The 19,859-nt window shown below is 36.1% G+C and overlaps 1 long non-coding RNA gene across 1 annotated transcript in view; it reads left to right on the forward strand.

Annotated features, from left to right (window-relative positions):
- Positions 1–4,228: 4,228 nt before the first annotated feature.
- The window catches only part of LOC115293610, a 30,438-nt gene continuing 14,807 nt past the window's right edge, over positions 4,229–19,859 (forward strand). The window contains exon 1 of the long non-coding RNA XR_003909551.1: positions 4,229–4,269. This is a non-coding gene — a long non-coding RNA (uncharacterized LOC115293610). The remainder of the gene's footprint in view (positions 4,270–19,859) is intronic.

The following is a 19,859-nucleotide window of genomic DNA, read 5'->3' on the forward strand; positions in this document are numbered from 1 at the left end:
GTTCTCCAGGAAACAGATCCAGAAACAGAGTTTAGCTCTCAAAATATTAATCAGGGAATGCCCTTGGCACCTGAGGAAGGGAAGGACGGGTCAGGCTGCAACAGCCTCAACGAGCCCCACAGGGAGCTTTGGAGCTAACTAAAATCACCTGTCATAGTCACCCTGGGTTGGGCCAAAACTGTTAGATGTTTATATACTAACTTTTATTGGCCACTGGATATGAGAGTTCCTCTGGGAAAGGCTTGACCTTGAATGAGGTGGCTCTTTGTAGCTGAAGTAACCCTGGAGGGGCTGGCAACCAAAGACTAATATACTCTCAGCAGTGGGAAAGAAGTCCTTACTTCAAAGAGATTTGAGTGGTATGTCATTTCATCCACCACAGTACCTGACAGGTAAGGATAATAGGGTGAAATGGAATTACAGCTCAGTGAGGCATGTCCATTTTTGAATCTCATGACATAGGACCCATTCTGGGCTCCACTATTTAGTGAGTACAACCTACCAGACCTTAGTCAGGAGTAGTTCAAAAGCTAAGCCAGGCTTAACACACAGCAAGAAAATATCTGTAGAGTTAGAAAATCACTCTATGATTCGCGATATAGTTATGTGGTTATTTTAGAGAAAAAAATAAACTGATATTCCAGAAAAGTTAATTGACTTGCCCAAAGTCATCTAGTTATGGAGGTATATGAATTTTAACATTTTTGGTCATTTAAAATTATGAAATCTCCAAACACACATAAAACTGTGGAAAATAATTAAACTAACACCCAGGAGAGCACAACCCAATTTTAAGAAGTCCTGACATTTGGTTGTATTTGCTTCAGATACTTAAAAAAATCTTGGGGCGCCTGCCTGGGTGGATCAGTTGGTTGAGCATCTGACCTTGATTTCAGCTCAGATCATGATCCCACAATCATGGGATTGAGCCCCACATCAGGCTTCTTGCTGAGTGTGGAGCCTGCTTAAGATTTTCTCTCTCTCTCTCTCTCTCTCCCTCTTCTTCTACCCATCTCCCTAGCTTGCACTCCCACTCTCACTCTTTCTCTAAAAAACAATTTTTTTAACAGTTAAAGAAAACTTTTACATTTATTACTCTGACCCTATTTTTCCCTTTTGTTTTACAGAAAGAACTAATATGAATTTGATGTTTATCATTTGGATGACTTTTTTGTCTTACACTATGATTGTGTCCATAAAGAAATAATATTATAAAGCATGTTTCAAACTTTATGTAAGTGAATCATACCAAATGTATCATTCTGTAACTTGCTTTGTTTACTCAAAACTATTTTTTTGAGATTTGTTATGAGATTTAGCCATGTTGATACATGTAACTCTATTCATTTAAATTATTTTATAATATACTATTCAATCAATATCCCATATATATATACAAATATATATATAATTTTATTATTGAACATTTGCATTGTTTCCAGTTTTCACTTTTGTAAACAATGCTGCAATGAAATTTTTGTTTATGTCTCTTGGAGCACATGTGAACAAACTGATGAGTATATATTTAGAAATGAAGTAGTGGCTTTTAAGACATGTGCATCAGGGCTGGGACCAGGGCGAGGCAAGCAGAGTATGTGGAGGACAGCTTTTAGGAGGACCTCATTCTCAGGTGCTAACCTACACTCACAGGACCCTGATAGTGCATGCCTCCCTCAATGTCATGCCCTGCGCACCTGACTTGACTCATCCTTGTTGACCCCAAGAGCAAACATTGTCAGCTTTCATAAATATCACCAAATTGCTCCTCCATATGTTTGAACCAATTTACTTTCTCACTGGCAGCATGTGAGAGTCCCATTTATATCACATTCTTGTTAAATTTGATGTCAGACTTTAAAATTTTTGCTACTCTGATGGATGTGATCCAGTTTGTTAGTTCAATTTACATTTTGTTTACTACTAGTAAATTTGAGCACATCTCCTAAATTTATTAACTGTTCAGATTCCTTGTTTTGTGGCTTGCCTTTCATATTCTCTGCCTATTTTTCTATTATATTGCTTATATTTTTCTTATTGGCTTATAAGTATTCTTATGTTCTAGATACTAATTCTTTGTGTTCTATGGGTTGCAGATATTTTCTCCCAGTCTGTCCTTTGTCTTTTGTAATGAAAAGTTTTGCATTTTATTATACTCAAAGGTATTTATTGTTACCTTTGTTAATTGTATTTTTCTCTTTTCCCCCCTTAACCTGATGTTATAAAAAGTATCTTAATAAATTTTGCTCTAAGGTCAATAGTTCTACTTTTTACTTTGTTTTTAGTATATTTTAAATGTATTTTTGTGTATGATATAAAGTTTCTACATGGATAACCAATTTTCACAAAGATAATCATCAAAAATGTTTAAAGAATATTCATAAATTTTGACTCGGGAATTATATGATTCAGGTTTATCCCAGGGGCACCAGGTGGCACAGTCAGGTAAGCTCCCGACTTCAGCTCAGGCTATGATCTCATGGTTCATGAGTTAGAGCCCACTGTGCTCTCAGCTCAGAGCCTGGAACCTGCTTCAGATTCTATGTTTCCCTCGCTCTCTGTCCCTCACCCATTCGTACTCTGTCTCTCTCAGAAATAAATAAAACATTTTTAAAAATTTAAAAGATTTGTCCCAAAGAAAGGAACAAAGATATATGCAGAGATTTACTAGGGTGATGATCCCATCATTACTTATTATATAAAAGAATTGCAGATAATCCAAATATTTAACAGTGGAAGAATGGGTGAAATGAATTTGATTATTGTTATATAATGCTATATAGTTATAAAAATAACACTTTTGAAGAAAATTAAATGACATGGAAATAAACTAATGATAGAGTCTCATGTGGAAAAGGCCAGTTAAAGCAGTGTGTATGTGTGGAATGAGTGGGGATGGAAGGTACAACACAGGGAATATAGTCAACAGCGTTGTATGGTGACAGGTGGTAGCTACATTTGAGGTGAGCATAGAATAAAGTGTAGACTTGTGAAATCACTATTATGTATACCAGAAAATAATGAAACATTGTGTGTCAACTATACCCCAATTTTAAAAACTCAGTGTATATGATCTAATCTTATTTTGAAAAGAAAGAAATTTATACACAAAACAAGCTGAAAAGTTATTTATTGAAATATTAATGATTGTTGTATCTGGGTCATGAAATTATGGATGGGTGATTTTATTTTATTTACTTCTCTTTTCACAACTATATTTTCTATACGTAATATATTTTACTTTTTAATAAAAAATTGGAAGTTGTTAAAAAATAATCATTCCAAGGATTAAGGTTAACAGAGCATTCCTATGTGATTAATGTGGAATAAATAGTCTTTGTTATCTGGTACTGTGGTTACAGTGATTGAAAGCCCAGAATTTTAATGACAGGACTAAAGCCAAACATCTTGCCCACAGTCCTCCATACTTGTATGACCACATGTCCTGATTTGGGGTTCAGAAAGTGTAATTACATTACATTTTACATTATGGGTACAGAGGTTATTGAAACCATATAGACTTTCAAGGCAATATTATAACCATTTTTAATCAGGATTTATTTTTGTACAAGTAGAAGTCAAAATTGTGGTTCAACAACTAAAATTTCATGAGGTAAGTGTGGGCATTCTGGCAGCTATAAAAGCTGTTATCTTCTCTCAGAAGAGGGTGGAAGTTTCTTATCACATAGGGGATATCACTTGCTCTTGAAATGGTGTAGTAAGTAAGAAGTCCAAAATTTCTCTCAACCCCCAGCAAGACACATATGCAGGATGTTTTGTGGAGAAAAAAAGAAAAGAAAAGAAAAAGAAAGAAAGAAATCTTGAAAAAAATAAAGCTAGAACTTTAACTTCTTATATTTTGAAAAAATTTTAAATCATTAAAAAGTAGTAAGATTAATTTAATAGATACATTGTACCCAGAGGTGTGCTAGTCAAGGTTAACAACTGACTCTCAGGGGAATAAAAAATTTCTGATTTGTAGCATTTGCTGATTTCTGTGATGTAAATTCTTTCCCTGTGGCCATTTCAAGCCATCATGGTGACATCCTTGAAAGGGGAGTTGGGAAGAGATGAACAAAATTCACTCTCCCAGTGTGATCCACACCAAGCACACCACTGATTGTACCCAATAGCCATAATTAACAAACATTAACAATTTTTGCATGACATTTTCCACAAAGGAAATAAAACAATATGAACAAGTTTGAAGTCCTCCTTGTTTGTCTTCACAGATCCTCTTCCTTCCCCAGAGACACCACTCTCAAGAATCTGGTATGTATTCTTCCAGACTGCATTTTCATACCTTTATTACAATACATATGTAGTCAAAACAATAACTGTGTTTTGCATATTTTGAATTTTAGCCACTGCTATCATGTTATACATATTCTTCAGCTTCCTTTTCTCTCACATTATGTTTATGAAGTTTATTCATATTGTCACATATAAAGGTGGTTCTTTCATTATAACTGCTGATTGTGCTTAATTATATGAAAATACCAAACTTATTTATCCATCCTCTTATTAATAGACTTTTAATTTGTTTCCAATATTTGCTAATACAAGTGATGTTGTAACTGATCTAGATATGTCTCAGTATGTGAAGTTACAGTGCTTAGAATTGAAACAAATGGTAATTTTCTACATTATAAATATTAACAAATACTGACAAATCGTTCCCTAAGTTGTTGTACCAATTCATACTCCAGGTAGAAATATATGAGTAGTTCTTATTTTCATATTTCCAATTTTTAATATCACAGGACTTTTAAAATGTCATCAACCTTAGGGTATGAAAAGGAACCTTGTTTTAATTGGCATTTCATGGAATACTAGTTAGTTTGAACATCATATTAGTTGGGGTGAAGGCTAAGCTAATGTAACAAATAGGCCACCCAGATATACTGTTTTTTTAAAAAGGCATTTCTCTCTTGTATAGCAATCTTACATTGGATAGTCCACGCTGGTTAGGTGGCTTAACTCCACCGTTATTCAAGGATCTTTCCATTTGTTACACTGCCATCCTGTAGGTCATCATCCTTGTCTTCATGGTTACAGTTAAACTTTTGGGAAAAGATTAGAGAGTTTTTAGAAAAGGAATGTTCATAGGCAAATAAGGCAGAAGCTGCACACATCCCTTCCACTCACATTCCTCTGGCACTACTTAGTTTTATAGATGCATAGGTACATCCTTAGGAGGACGCTAGGAAATGTAGTCCTTGGCTGGACAACCATGTGTACAGGAAGAAGGGAAGAAGGTGGGAACTAGCATTCCTTCTTAAGCAGATGTCTGTTGACCTTTTGGGCTTTATCTTCTATGACTCAACTGGTAATACATTTTGTCCATTTCAAATTTGTTTGCTTTTTTCTTACTGATTTATAGGAATTCTTTATATGTGGTAGTTTGCTTACTTATAATAAATTTGATCACTTAAAATGTATTGGGGGCATATATCAATAAAGGTATTTTAGAGTCTAGTGTACATTTAAAGGAATTACTTGTTATTTAAACAAGTCATATCACATTCTTTCGATAAATTCAGATTTCCTTTATAAAGTAAATAATTCCCGCACATCTCAATTTCTCTTTTCCGGAAATTTGCAAAGTTTATTTAAAATGAGATGCAGTGCTCGGGTGGCTAAGTAGGTTAAGCGTCCAACTTCAGCTTAGCTCAGGTCACGATCTCATGGTTCATTGGGCTCTGCTTGGACAGTGTGGAGCATGCTTGGGATTCTCTCCCTCTCCCCCTCACTCCCTGCCCCCCCTCAAATGAATAAATAAAGATAAAAATATAAAATGAGTGGCACCTAAGTGGCTCAGTCAGTTAAGCGCACAACTTTGGCCCAGGTCATGATCTCACAGTTTGTGGGTCTGAGCCCCGTATTGAACTCTGTACTAACAGTTCAGAGCCTGGAGCCTGCTTCGGATTCTGTGTCTCCCTCTCTCTCTTTCTGCCCCTCCCCCACTCCTGCTTTCTCTGTCTCTTTCTCTCTCTCAGGATTAAATAAATATTTAAAAAGACATTGTTTTATGGCAAGTTTTTAGGCTGATATAAATTCTCAAAGCTAACACATAGAAACTTTGTGGTTTCTTAGATTCAGTTGAAATTACTGAACCTATAAGAAAATCTGACAAACTGATGTTGTGGTAATTTTCTTAACCACACTGATTTTCTATTATCTGAATTGTAAGGATGATATGATTTTCTCTGCCTACTATATGAGATTGTTTTAAGGATCAAGGAAGATAATATAGAGAAATTTATATAATTGTCAGGGATTAGAATTATGAAGAGGATTTAGGACTTAAGTAGCATGCATTAGATTTGGTTTGAAGTCTCATAAATCTTGTTTCCAGTTCCACCAACATACTCTATATATCATCTATACACATATTTCATATTCCATTATTGGGACCTGACTTTTGACAGTCACTACCATCTCTGGGTATGTGTGTGTAGGTGTAGGGTGGAAAAACAGCCACATGGTTGAGCACATATATGTAAGATAAGACTCTTCTGAGAATTGCTTTTATTCAGAGCTGCTTCTTTCCTAATGGCAACCTAGGAGACACTTTCCAGACTGTTTTCAAACAGTTTTCAGCTAAACTTCATCATGTCAAGCTGCATTTCTATTACTGATTCAGGCCAACCCAGCTTATCATTCACTAGGGAAAATTTTCAGTTTCCTGGAATTTTGCATCCAGCCTGTCACACATATTTAAACCCCATTACTGTTAGGTAAGTGACACATAAATGACATCTCCCTATCTTAGCCTGATCCATTAGCTCCTCTCCCCAATATCTCTGCACCAACACAACCCTGCATGGCAGTCCTTAGATGTGACCAAGGAAAAAGAGAGCTAGTGGGGACAGAGAGGGAAAGAATGCCCTGGAATGTGATTTTTGCTTTATTAGTAATAAACTGGTTTTAAAAAGTTAGAAACAAATTCAACGTATTGAAGAAATGAGCATATAGCAGAAGTCTCATTATTTAATAATATACTTGAATTTTGTTTTATTTCTTTTTCAATTTTATATTTTAAGTAAGCTCCAAGCCCAGCGTGGAGCCCAATGCAGCCCTGAGATCAAGACCTGAAATGAGATCAAGAGTCAGATGCTTAATGGACTGAGCCACACAGGCACCCCTTAATTTTGTTTTAAAAGTGAGAACAACAGTGTTCTTGTGACAAAATGCAGGACAATTATTTTAATGCTCTGTGGCTTACACCTGCAGATGATAGGTATGCCCAATGGGAAAGAGGGTGGAACCTGAGGTGATCATGTGGTGACCAAGGTGGGAGAATTAGCAGAGTGAGGGCCTCTGTCCTCCCTCCTACCTAAAATGGGGTTAATATTCATTCACTTGTTAAGCATTTATTGAGCAAGTCCTATATGTTAAGAGATATCCTAGGTGCTAGGACATAGCAGAGGTGGAAAAAAGTGAGATCCTACTCTCATGGGGCTTGAATGGTAGGACACAGAGGAAGGTAAAAGGCAAGACTTAAACAAAGAGGCACATGATAATGAAAATAAATACAAGCATATCAGTTAGTGACAAATACTATGTGAAGATTTTAAAAAGTGATGTGAAAGAGATCGAGGTCATCAGGAAAGATCTTTTTGAAAAAGTAATGTATAAGTTGAGATCTAAATGACAAGAAGCAAATCATGTAAAATTAAGTGGGAAGAACATATAGTTGGAAGGCTCATCTAATGCAAAGGACCAAAAGTAGGGTCAAGTTTAACAAATCCTAGTGAGACAAAGAAGAAGGCCAATAGGCATGTAGTGGGGTGGTGAGGGTGGATGGCAAGGAGGTGTATGTGGAGAGGTAAGTCAGATCATGCAAGGCCTGAATCACAAGTCCAGTGTTTTAGTCTAGAATGAGGTCCATTTTGGAGGAATTCCAGGGCAATAAAGAAGCCACAGTTCTCAGAATCAGGTACCTGCCAGATCTAGAAAGTTTATCTGGATTGGCTCAAGGACCAGTTTGTAGGGGTAAAAGGCAGACATGGGGAAGATGTAAGCCATTATAGAATTGGTATCCTGCCCTGGAGGAATACAATAGGAGGTATTGGGTGAGTTGGTGACGGTCTCAGGTGATGAAAGTGAAACAAGGTAGGACAAACAGACATCCTCTAGGTTAAGATTTTGTAGGGCTCTTAACTCATGCAAGCATCACGTAAGTACCAGTTCAGCCCCTGACATCCCACACTACAGACCTGGGTTAGCACACAAGCTCTCAAGCCCACTTGCCTGTGTGTGGGAGCCCCAAATGTAAGGCAAGTTCTGGTTTTATTGACTAACAGCCTCATCTGGTCCAAGCCTAAAGTTAGCAGATCATTTTGGCAGGGGCAGAGGATGGGCAGCTATACAACACTAAAGCAGACTTGGAATGATAACAAAGAGGGAAATAATTTTGTTTTTAAAGATTCAGTATCAAATTCAAGGTTCTGCACCTTTGAGTTTGGGCACCACTCAAGTTTTTCTTGTAAGGCAACTACCTGGTAAAGAAACAAATGTAGAAGTTCATTGTGAATAATTCTTGATTATGCATTCCACAGGCAGATATGCCCTGGATTAGGTCAGGCACAAGTTGAGGCTTTGTGTGTCAAGAAATATCTCAAGATAGCAGAAAATGTCCCTTCTTCAAAGGTGACACCATGTCTAACAACAAGGTCCTTAATTTTTGTAGCCAGGAAAAAATCCTGACAGACTGAAACCCCATACTCTTCTTACTAGACCATCCTGTCTTCTGAGCAAACATGTCACTAAACTTTTTATTTGTTGTAGTAAAATTAGACCATAATTATGAGGATGAAATGAGGCATATTTCATAGAGATAATATATAATATCAAATTTAAATATATGTATGCTCAATGGATACAAATGATAATTACCTGCATATGTACATCACATGAAGAACTTTCTATAAAAATTTAATAACAAAATTATTATTTTTTATTAGAAGCTCTTTTGGTGCCTGACTATGTTCTAATTAATGTGCTGAGCACATTTTACATAGTTTCATATCAGGTCTATTACATTATTGTTTCTAACTAAAAGTAATATACTCAAGGAATCCCAAGGTTTAGGGGGTCATCTCATCTGACTTATATCACTTGACTTACAGCATCTTTTTCATTAATGTGATCCACTTCACCTCATGGGAGTTGGTAATGACTTATTTCTACTTCTCTCTTCTTGTGGGGAGGATAAAGGGCATCAACAGATTAACTAAACTAAGAGCTTGGATAATAGATATTAGACATAGAAGGGACCTTGTGAAGCCCAAGCTAGCCTTCTGCCTTCAGATGATTATGCACAGGAAGGCAGGAGAGGTTTATCACCTTCTCAGTGCCAAATAGCTAGAAAATGGCAGAATGGAAACCATAGTCCAGATCTTCTATTAAGATCCTGTCTCCTACTAAGATCTCCCTCTCCTAAACTGACTTTTTCATGAGAGCAAGAGTCAGTGTGTGTGTGTGTTGTGGCATATTTGTGCCTTTGGTTCTCCTTGACCAGTTGCACTTTCAAAAGCATAGAATGAAGAGGAGAGATTAGAATCAAAAATGGTTACTGCAAATGGTATATTGTGTGTCTAACTGGCCAATTTGGAAGAATTTAGGAAAACCAGCTAAAACTAAAATCTGTCGCTCAGAATAAGCACTACCCCAAGGAATAAGACCATAGCCTTATCCCAACCCAAACTGTAATGACATTCTACCCAGATGATGAAACAAACATGCCTTCCTCCTGCTTCACTTCTTCTATTTAAGCATGTCTGTTCCATCCCTCCCATCAGCTAACATCCCAAACCTCAGGGCAGCCTGAGAATGCAGTACAGGAATACAAAGGCAAGGTGCTAAGAGGAACTTTCTGCCAATCTCAAGTGGGTTTTAAAAAAATACATAAATGGTAATTAGCATAAACAGAGCTCATTTGTGTGTGTGTGTGTGTGTTGGAGAGAGAGCACTCTTCTTGATGACTACCCCTGAATGCTGGTCTTTCTTGACCTACTGATGAGATTTCCTGCATGGCAAAGAAATAGCCTCTCTTCTATGAAAAGAGCCAGTCCCAGAAAAATCTCTGGAAAGACAGATAGATCTAAACAAACATAGACCAGACATTGATTTAATGCAGATGCTGACACTACCAGGAAAATGAGAAGAAAAGGGATTATTTGAGGAGAGCTGCAGCATCTCTTAGAAAGGAAAACAATGGAATACATCAAAAGACCAAGAACTGGCAGCAAGAAAATTACCTTGTTACATTCATAAATATGTCAACCAAAACATATGAAGAAGTGACTCTGGAAGCAATAGAAAAAACCTGGACTATAATAGAGGATAAGTAACCTGATCAAAACATGAAGCTATGAGTGTCAGAGTGAGTCAGTCTGTTAAATATACAACTCTCGATTTGGGCTCAGGTCATGATTTCATAGTCATGAGATGGAGGCTCTCACTGGGCTCTGCTGGGCATGGAATCTGCTTGAGATTCTCTTTCTCTCCCTCTTCCTTTGCCCCTCCCCCACCTGCACTCTTGCTTGTTCTCTCTCTCAAAAAACAAACAAAAAACAAAAACAAAAAAACAAAACCATGAAGTTTACGCACCTCCAAGCTGTGAAAGCATTATCTCCCTGGTAAGGAGGGATTCCAGGCTCAAACTGCACTCACCCTATCATGATTTATTTACAGATAAATTATATATCTATAATTAAGCACATGGATTTAACTGAAATGTTTAGCCATAATATAACACATACAATGTTTGTTAAATTATACTTAAATTACCGTTTTGCATTTAAAGTGCCATTAGGGAGCTGGGTAGTGGGGGTGGGGCAGGGAAAAGAGGAGGAAGCAATGGAGAACTCCAAGAATAAGCTATATTTTGCATAGCAAAAGACTATTGTATATTGGGATGCTCCAAACCTTTACCTACTTGCTGGAGAAGAGGGTATGTTGGAGTTAATATCCTCACATGAAAGTTCCATCAGCAGATTTGAAGGTGTGCTGGTGGACTGAGTCAGTGAGTGAGTCAAATCCCTGCTCCACCCAGGACAAAATGACAATAGAGTCTTTCAGGGCATAGGTGTGAGTCATTTTTGAGCATCAAACCCTGCAATGCAACACCATGACATCACCTCTATAGCACACTATTTGGCCCACAGAACAGCTGTGAAAGCAGTGATTGAATCTGAATCAAATTCAACTCTATTAAGTTAACCTTTGCAAGGTCAACATCTGCTACTTGCTCTTTATCCAGCCAGCAATCTAGAAAATGAGTGTAGATGACTTGGTTAATGAGGCTTCAATAATAGAAACCTGGGTCCTGATTAAATTTTGTGCAGCATGTCTTTGTGGATGCTAATGTATCTTGCTGGTTTTCTCAGAGTAGGTCAATTATATATCAAAAATTATAACAGAAAATGCTCTTTTAAAAACTATCCTATAGACATTTAGCCTTAAATAAATAAACATATATATATGAACAACTTTATGTATGTATAGTCACATGTATCTATATATTCATATATGTACATATACATAAGTTTCATAATGCTATTGTATTTGTATATATGTATATATAGGCATACATGTTGTTCACTGCAGCTTTTTTTATTGCAACAATAAATCCAACAATAAATGCCCAACAATGGGATATTTTTAATTGGTTTATTATGGCCCTCATATACAGTGGGATGTTATAGAGCTGTTGAAAAGGAAAAAGTGTATTAGCACACATGATATTACAAGCTATTATGAAAGAAAGCAATGTGAGAGAAAATTATAAAATAGGGTCCCCTTTATGTAAAAAAAAGATATATACAAATATAAATATATATTAAGGCTTAGTCTCTGAAAAAATGGGAGAAAATAGCTATTAACTGGGTTAGGCTCTGGAGAAGGATTTGTGGGTGGGTGAAGGTGGAGAAGTATGAGGGAGAATCTGTTTGTTAAGAGGAGTTTTTTTCTTCATGTACCTTCTAAAATATACCAAACATTAAAGAAAGTCACAATAATTTCACCCAATATTTAGGGGCCAAACTATCATTATGAAGATACTGGCTGCTGAACATATACTGTAAAAGTGGTTCCAAGTTTCCATGAATAAGGATTCAAATGACCCCAAAGCAATTTCATTGTTAATATTTTATTCTGCCATGTCTTAGCTTTAGCACTATTTTCAAGGAATTAGGGGATTCTCTTTCTAGATATTTTCTTTCTCAATTATTCAGTCATTGATCTAATAACAAAAGGAAGCTATTAGAGACTCTGTGTGCCAGATATTACTCATACTTGACAAATTGCATGTCCAAGGGAATATAAAAAAGGCACATCAACAAAAATAGAAAGTAATTCACATTGATTAAAACAATATGTGCCAAACAGTTCATTTTGTGGGACAGGAAAAATAGCAATATATATTAAGAAATCTAACAAGTGAACACAGGAGATTATGGCCCTCATAGGATTCAATTATTGATGAGTTTTTCTTGATTATTATTTTGCATGAGGTGTTATGCTGAGGATGAATAGTGGAACAGTATGGTGAAAGGAACAGAGAAGTTAAGACAGTAATTACAATACAATGGAATATGAGGTAAAGTGAAGGTCAAGAGGAAAGTACATTTAAGCAAGTACGGAATGGCATATAAACATGAAAGAGTGAGATACTAAAGGAAAGCAAGAACTCTGCTTTTCTTGAGTGTGGAGGATGCATATCCCAAACTGTTTATTCAACATATCCACTTGGATATCTAATAAGCCTCTCAAATTTAATACACCCCAAATTGAGCTTCTTACTCCATCACTCTCCTTTTCCAACAGCCTCTCTTCCTCCTCATAGTTTACAGCAACTGCATCCTTCAGATGCGCAAGCCAAATGCCTGGAAGTTACTATTGAATGCTTTCCATACTCCATATACAAGGTGTCAGCAAATCTTTCTGGATCCCCTGAAAGGATCCAGACCTGATCATGTCTCATGAGCTCTATTGCTTCCCTCCCAGTCCAAGGCACCATCACCTCTGGCAGGGTTGCTTCACTTCAATCTATTATCTACATAGCAGGCAGTGATCTGTTTATACAGTAAGACAGATCATATAATTCTCCAGATCAAACCCCTCCTTCCCTCTCATTTCACTTTGAGTAAAAGCTAACGTCCTCCCTGTTGTTAAAGTCCTGAATGATCAGACACTTCCCCTGTTCTTATTCTGCTTCCCTTCCCTCTGCTTCCTCTTCTTGGCCCTTCCTTTCCACCCACAGGAGTCTAACTCTTCTTCCAGCCTTCCACCGACATGCTTGTTCTACCCCCTCCACTTATTATTCAATAAACCTTCTCAGCAAGTCTTCTTAATACCCCTCTATAGATTGCAATCTCTTCTTTTCATTTTTTCATATCACATATAACTGTCAAAACATTCTATATTCTATGTGTTTATTTTGTTCATTATCTGCCATCTAGAACCCATCTCAGAGTATAAGCTCCAGAAGGATTGAGATTTTTGTCTGCTTCTGTTGACTGCTATATCCTCATAACCTAAAATAACACTAAGAATATTATAGACGTTCAATAAATATTTGGAAAATTCATGAATGAATGAGTGGGGTCTGAATAAGGTATAAAATGATCAAAGTTGAGGTTGAAGAGTTCAGCTTTTGAAGGTGCCATGGCAAGAACTTTGAACCTTAATAAACAGTAGAAAACCACAGGAACAAGAGAGGTGGTTATACCATTTGTGTGTGTGTGTATGTGTGTGTTTGCGTGACACACAAATATATATACAGCATATAGAACACAATGGGTGGGGGAAAGACAGGAAAAAAGTTTAAAAGTTACTGCAATGGTATTTGTCAATAAGTATGAAGAAAATGACACAGATTCCAGAAATATTTTTCAGTAGAATTCATGAGATATAATAGCTAAATTAATGTGGAAGGTGAAGCAGAAGGAAGACCCAAAGGTAGCTCTGAATCCCTTGTCTGGGTGTTTGGGAAGTTTAAATGCCATTAAATTAAGTGCAAATCTATGACCTGCATGGAGGTAATAAAAACCAATAGTGGAATCTTCCAGGAGGAAAAACAAACTGGCTGACTTCTGAGCTTTATAATCAAAATCAATCTCATGCTATGAGTGAGTTTTCACATGCTACATGAGTGATTTCCTGCAGCAGATGGTGCACTGTGTCCTTTCATTCTGTGACCTCATAGTCCCCAATATGAACTGGGATCTAAGGCTGGAAATGTGAGGAGATTAAAAATAAACAATTTATACTTAGATTGGAGACATTGAAACTTATTAGATAATGCCACAAACTTTTACGGCAGTGTGTTAAGGCGGCAAAGGAATTTATTGGCCACAAAAACAATTCATATCCCACTAAACAGAAGAGAAGAGAAGAAATAAATAATAGATAAGGGGATGCTGACTTAACAGTTGTTAATGTTGTATAACATGTTGGATCATAACATCTAGGCTGGATTTTTTTTATAAAAGCATCTTAAGACATGCTTTTAACACAGATAAACTTTATTTGAATACTAAACATATAAACCTATTCTTAGCATATTCATGTAAACACATTCTTCTGCAAAGAAACACACTCCTCTCATTTTTTTCTGAGCCATGTGATCCTCTCAATCTAGCTTTCATTATCTAACTTTTGATAAAGACACAAATCTAAGAAATGCTTCACTTTTCTCTTCACTTCATTAGAAGAAAAATTCCAGTGTAATAAAAACAAGAGGCATGCGCAATGATCAGCAGCTGCTGTCAGCTGGCCTCCATGGTGGGGAGCAATCCTGACGACTGTGCTCCTGGGAATGTCAGTCTGACAGCTGCCATGAGGAGACAAAAATCCAGGTTTTCAGAAGAAACATCCTTTTATAAAAGGTTGGCAAGCAGTTAAAAAATGTTAAAGCAATATGTGGGTTGACAGCATATACAAAATCGGAACACATCTGCTGGCTTGAGAACAAATTTGAACTCTGCTCTAGAGTTTCAAAATTCTTTAAGGTACATTCTCTTGCTTGACTTCATAACAACCCAGTGAGACAGGACTGCTGTCATTTTCCTTCTCTGGTAAGTGACCTGAGAGGATGAGAGGCTAACCCAAATTACATAAATCCAAGCCATCTCAAGTCTAAACTTCTCAATCTAAATCTTAGGTTCTATCTTCTATTCCATTTTGTTGTTTTAAATGTTCAGAAGTTTGAGATTGAAACAGACTTTAGATTCTGCCTTCTTTTCCCTTCCAAGTTATACAAATTATTTGAGACCAAAGAAAATATGTAAAAATAAATTGTATATGTGTAATTTTGTTGACCTTGCCTTATGGGTTATTAGAAAAAAATAAGTAATCAGGAACATTGCACTACAGTTTACTGCTTTTCAAAATCTTAGATAACTTGATTCTTGTTATATCATATAGTATTTGTCTTTGTCTGACTTATTTTACTTAGCATTATACTCTTTAGGCTCACCCATATTGTCCAAATGGCAAGTTTTTATTCTTTTTTTTATGGTTGAGTAATATTCAGATATATATTTGGTGAGATTTTGGACATGATTTGATGATTGGATATAAACACAAAGGATTAAATCATAACTTAGCTTCATGACTTAAAATACTTTCAATCACCAATTGAAAATTTTTTTATTTTTATGTATTTTTATTTATTTTTGAGAGACAGAGAGAGGCAGCTCGAGCAGGGGAGAGTCAAAGAGAGATGGAGATACAGAATCTGAAGCAGGCTTCAGGCTCTGAGCTGTCAGCACAGAGCCCGACTCAGGGCTTGAACCCACCAACCTTGAGATCATGACCTGAACCAAAGCCGGACACTTAACCAACTGAGCCACCCAGGTGCCCCATCAATCACCAATTTAATTTAACAAATATTTTATTGAGCACCTATGTGCCAGGCACCATTCTAGGCATTGAGGGTACAGGGCTAAATAAAAAAAGGCATTTTAGTGAGACCTGTCAGCTGTGGGGAGGGAGCAGAAAATCGAGCAATGGATCGACTAGTCAATAAGTCACTCAGTGATGACTGCTAAGCAAAGCTTAAATTATGCTAATGTGATAGAGAAGGACACTTTAGGATTGGACCAGGGAAATCTTTCTGAGGAGATGACATTTAGATTGAGTTTTGAAAAACAAGAACATGCCAACCATGGAGAATAGGGCATTACAGAAAGAGGAACTAACTGATTAAATTCTCTAAAGCAAAAATAAGCTTGGTGAGATGAGAAATGGGTAGGGGTGCCAAATTTAGCAAATAAAATACAAGATACCCAATTAAATTTGAATTTCAGGTACCAATATTTTGTTTGTTTTAGTATTGCATAAGCAATATTTGGGAAACACTTATACTATGGGAAAAAACTTTGTTGTTTATATGAAATCAAAACATTCTTAGAACTAATAGGCAATTATATGAAGATCTGAGGATACAAGAGTCTATTGTTTTCCTATATATCAGCAATAAGCAATTGAAACTTGAAATTAACAATACACTACCATTTACAGTAGCCACCCTCCCAGAAAAAGAAAGAGAAACAAAAGAAAAGAATAAAAGAAAGACCTACTTAGGTACCTGAGGTTCCTTATGTAACCTAACAAAATACGTGCAAGATCTCTATGAGGAAAACTAAAAAACTCTGATGAAAGATATCAGAGATACAAATAAATGGAAAGATAATCCATATTTATGGATAGAAAGATTCAATATTGTCAGATGTCAGTGCTTCCCACCTTGATCTATAGATACAATGCAATCTCAATTAAAACCCCAGAAAATTATTTTGTGGTTATCAGAAAACTAATGTTAAAGTGTATACAGAGAGGCAAAATACCCACAATATCCAACATAATATAGAAAGAGAAGAACAAACCTGAAGGACTCACATTACTAAACTTCAAGATCATAAATCTATATAAATCAAGACAACTTAGTATTGGTAAAAGAATAGATAGCAGATCAATGGAACAGAATAAAAAGTCCAGAAATAGACTCATACAAATATAGTCAATTGATCTTTGACAAAGATGCAAAAGCAATTCAAAAGAGAAAGGATAGTCTTTTAGACAAATGATGCCAATACAACTGGACATCCACATGTGAAAAATGAATCTAGATGAGTTCACAACTTTCCCAAAAATTAGGCCTAAATGGATTTTAGATCTAAATATAAATTAAAACTTCTGCTCTGTGAAAGATGCTATGAAGAGAATTAAAGAGTAGGCCAAAAAACTGGGAGAAAACATTTGCAAAACATATATTTTATAAAGAACTTGCATGCAAAATATATAAAAAGCTAAAGTATAAACTATACTTAAACCATAAAGCATTTAGGTAAACAAATAAGCATCTGAAAAAATAGTCAATATTTTTCATCAATGCTTTCATCAGGTAATTGCAAATTAAAACAAATGGTACAGCTGTTAGAATTGCTAGAATTCAGAACACTGCTAATCCCAAATGTTGGTGAGGATGTGGAGCAGCAGGAACTCTTGTTCATTGCTGGTGCCAATACAACTGGACATCCACATGTGAAGACATGTCTTCAGAAGACAGTTTGGCAGTGCTTACAAAGCTAAATATAGTCTACCCCATGATCCAGCAATCACGTTTTTTGATATTTAGCCAAACTTAGGCTCCCACAAAAACCTGCACATGAATGTTTATAGAACCTTTATTCATAATTGCCAAAACTTGGAAGCAACAAAGATGTTCTTCAATAGGTAAACAGACAAATTTTAGTATATCCATACAAATGGAATATTATTCAGTGACAAGAAGAAATGAGCTATCAAGCCAGAAAAAGACAAGGAAGAACCTTAAAATTATTTTGCTAAGTGGAAGAAACCAGTCTGAAAAGGAAACAAACTGTATATTTCTAGTAATGTGGTATCCTAGAAGAGGCAAAACTATAGAGACACAAAGGAGTTCTTCTTATCCTTTGAGATACCTATTAAATATTGAAATGAAGATGCTAATTTTACTGACCTAAAAAATAATGTCACTGGAATATTGGAAATGATGGTAAAGAAGCAGTCTGCATAGGGAAAGTGATAAATTGGGTTTTTGATATGTTAAATGGGTAATGCTTGTGAGACATCTCAATGGGCACGTTATGTGGGCAGTTGGATGTCTTCCTCTAAAGATGAAAAAAGAAAGTTTGGCCTGGAAGTATCATTTGGAAATTGCTGATAAGAGGTTGAATAAGATTGCCTGTTGAGACACATATACCAGTTGCAACACCAGTATGGCAGGAGTAGGGGTAAGCATTTTCTCTAAGGCTGGCTATTTTTTACCATAGGCTACGGTTCAGGTCTTCTCTCTTCTGGATCCCTAAACATTAAAAATTTTCCACAGGATACCCACCCAACTCACTTTATTTGGTAGAAATGAGGGCAGAGCACATGACTTTTATGTTGCTTCTAATCTTATTCTTCCTCTCCTCTTTCTTTTCTTTCTGTCTCTCTCTCTCTCTCTCTCTCTCTCTCTCTCTCTCTCTCTCTCTCTCTTTCTCTCTCAGTGCTCTTTAATGAGTCAAGAGGGTGAGAAGGGACCTGGTCTACATAATCACCATCTCCTCACCCCAGACTATCAGGGTTTGTACTTCAAATTTGCTTCCTTTCTTAACAACTACTTTTTCCCAGGGCAAGTCTTGGTTTTTGTCACATAGTCCAAGTAGGGTTGGGGTAAGAGAAGAGCTAAACAAACTGCCTATATCCCAAAACACAATTTCACCGTATATAAATGTTCCTTATTGTGCATCTTTTCTTCTCTAACCTGCACATGTGTCTCCTGTCATTTTTTTTACAAAGCACTCTGTTTTATTTAACAGTATACTGACAGAATGTCATTGTCGAGAACCTCTCATCATTCTTGAGATATTTTCTTTGGTTTCTCATAGGGAATCTAAAGTGAAGATTCTCTAAGAATGAAACAATAATAACGAGGTACAATCTGCTTGGATAAAATCACTCATGCTTTTATCGAAACATTGATCTGGACAATTTATCTGGAATTTGTGCAGAGCTATTTCTTTTCTTTTCTATTTTTCTTTTTTCTCCATCAGAATTCTTTTTTTATGTCCAAATTGTTAAGTTACTTTTAAATTGAGACATAACATGAATATAGTGGAGTGTCTACTTTGACCAATTCTTGTATATACAATTAATGAATTTTAAACAAGTATACAACTACAACTATATATCTTGTATTTTTTTAGATCTTTTTTTTTCCAGAATAGAGGAAATGAAAATGTCACAGAAAATATAGTTAGTTATGTTATTTAACAACCTTCTCAAACTTTTTGGTCTCAGGACTCCTTTACACTGGTAAAAATTATTAAAGACCCTTAAGAGCTATGGGATTTTGTTTATGTGAGAGATAAGTAGATAGGTAGAAAGATGGGATAGATATATGCTTATTATTTATATAGATTATAAATTAAATCTGAGAAAGTTATAAAACACAAGAACACACCAGCACACATTCCATTAGTTATTAGAATAATGACATTGTGGAACACTCTACATATTTGCATATTTGTTAGAGAATGAGGGAAGGTAACAAAGGCAAATAATGTCTTAGAATTATTATGAAAATCATTTTAATCTCAAGACTCCCTGGAAGATTATTGAGGATTGTTGGGGCCCAGTAGGCAATAATAACCCTCAAACAATATTTTGCCTCTTGGGCCGCACATATGGCTTCTGTTCATCCTATGATTTACTTTATTTTCTGGGAGTGAACATAATCCTCTCCCAAAAGATTTGCTTAAGGATAAGCATCCCACCCTTGAATAATTAATGCAGGGCGTTAAGGAATGTATATCTCCTCATAG

Source organism: Suricata suricatta, chromosome 1 (assembly GCF_006229205.1).
Source record: "Suricata suricatta isolate VVHF042 chromosome 1, meerkat_22Aug2017_6uvM2_HiC, whole genome shotgun sequence".
NCBI lineage: Eukaryota > Metazoa > Chordata > Mammalia > Carnivora > Herpestidae > Suricata > Suricata suricatta.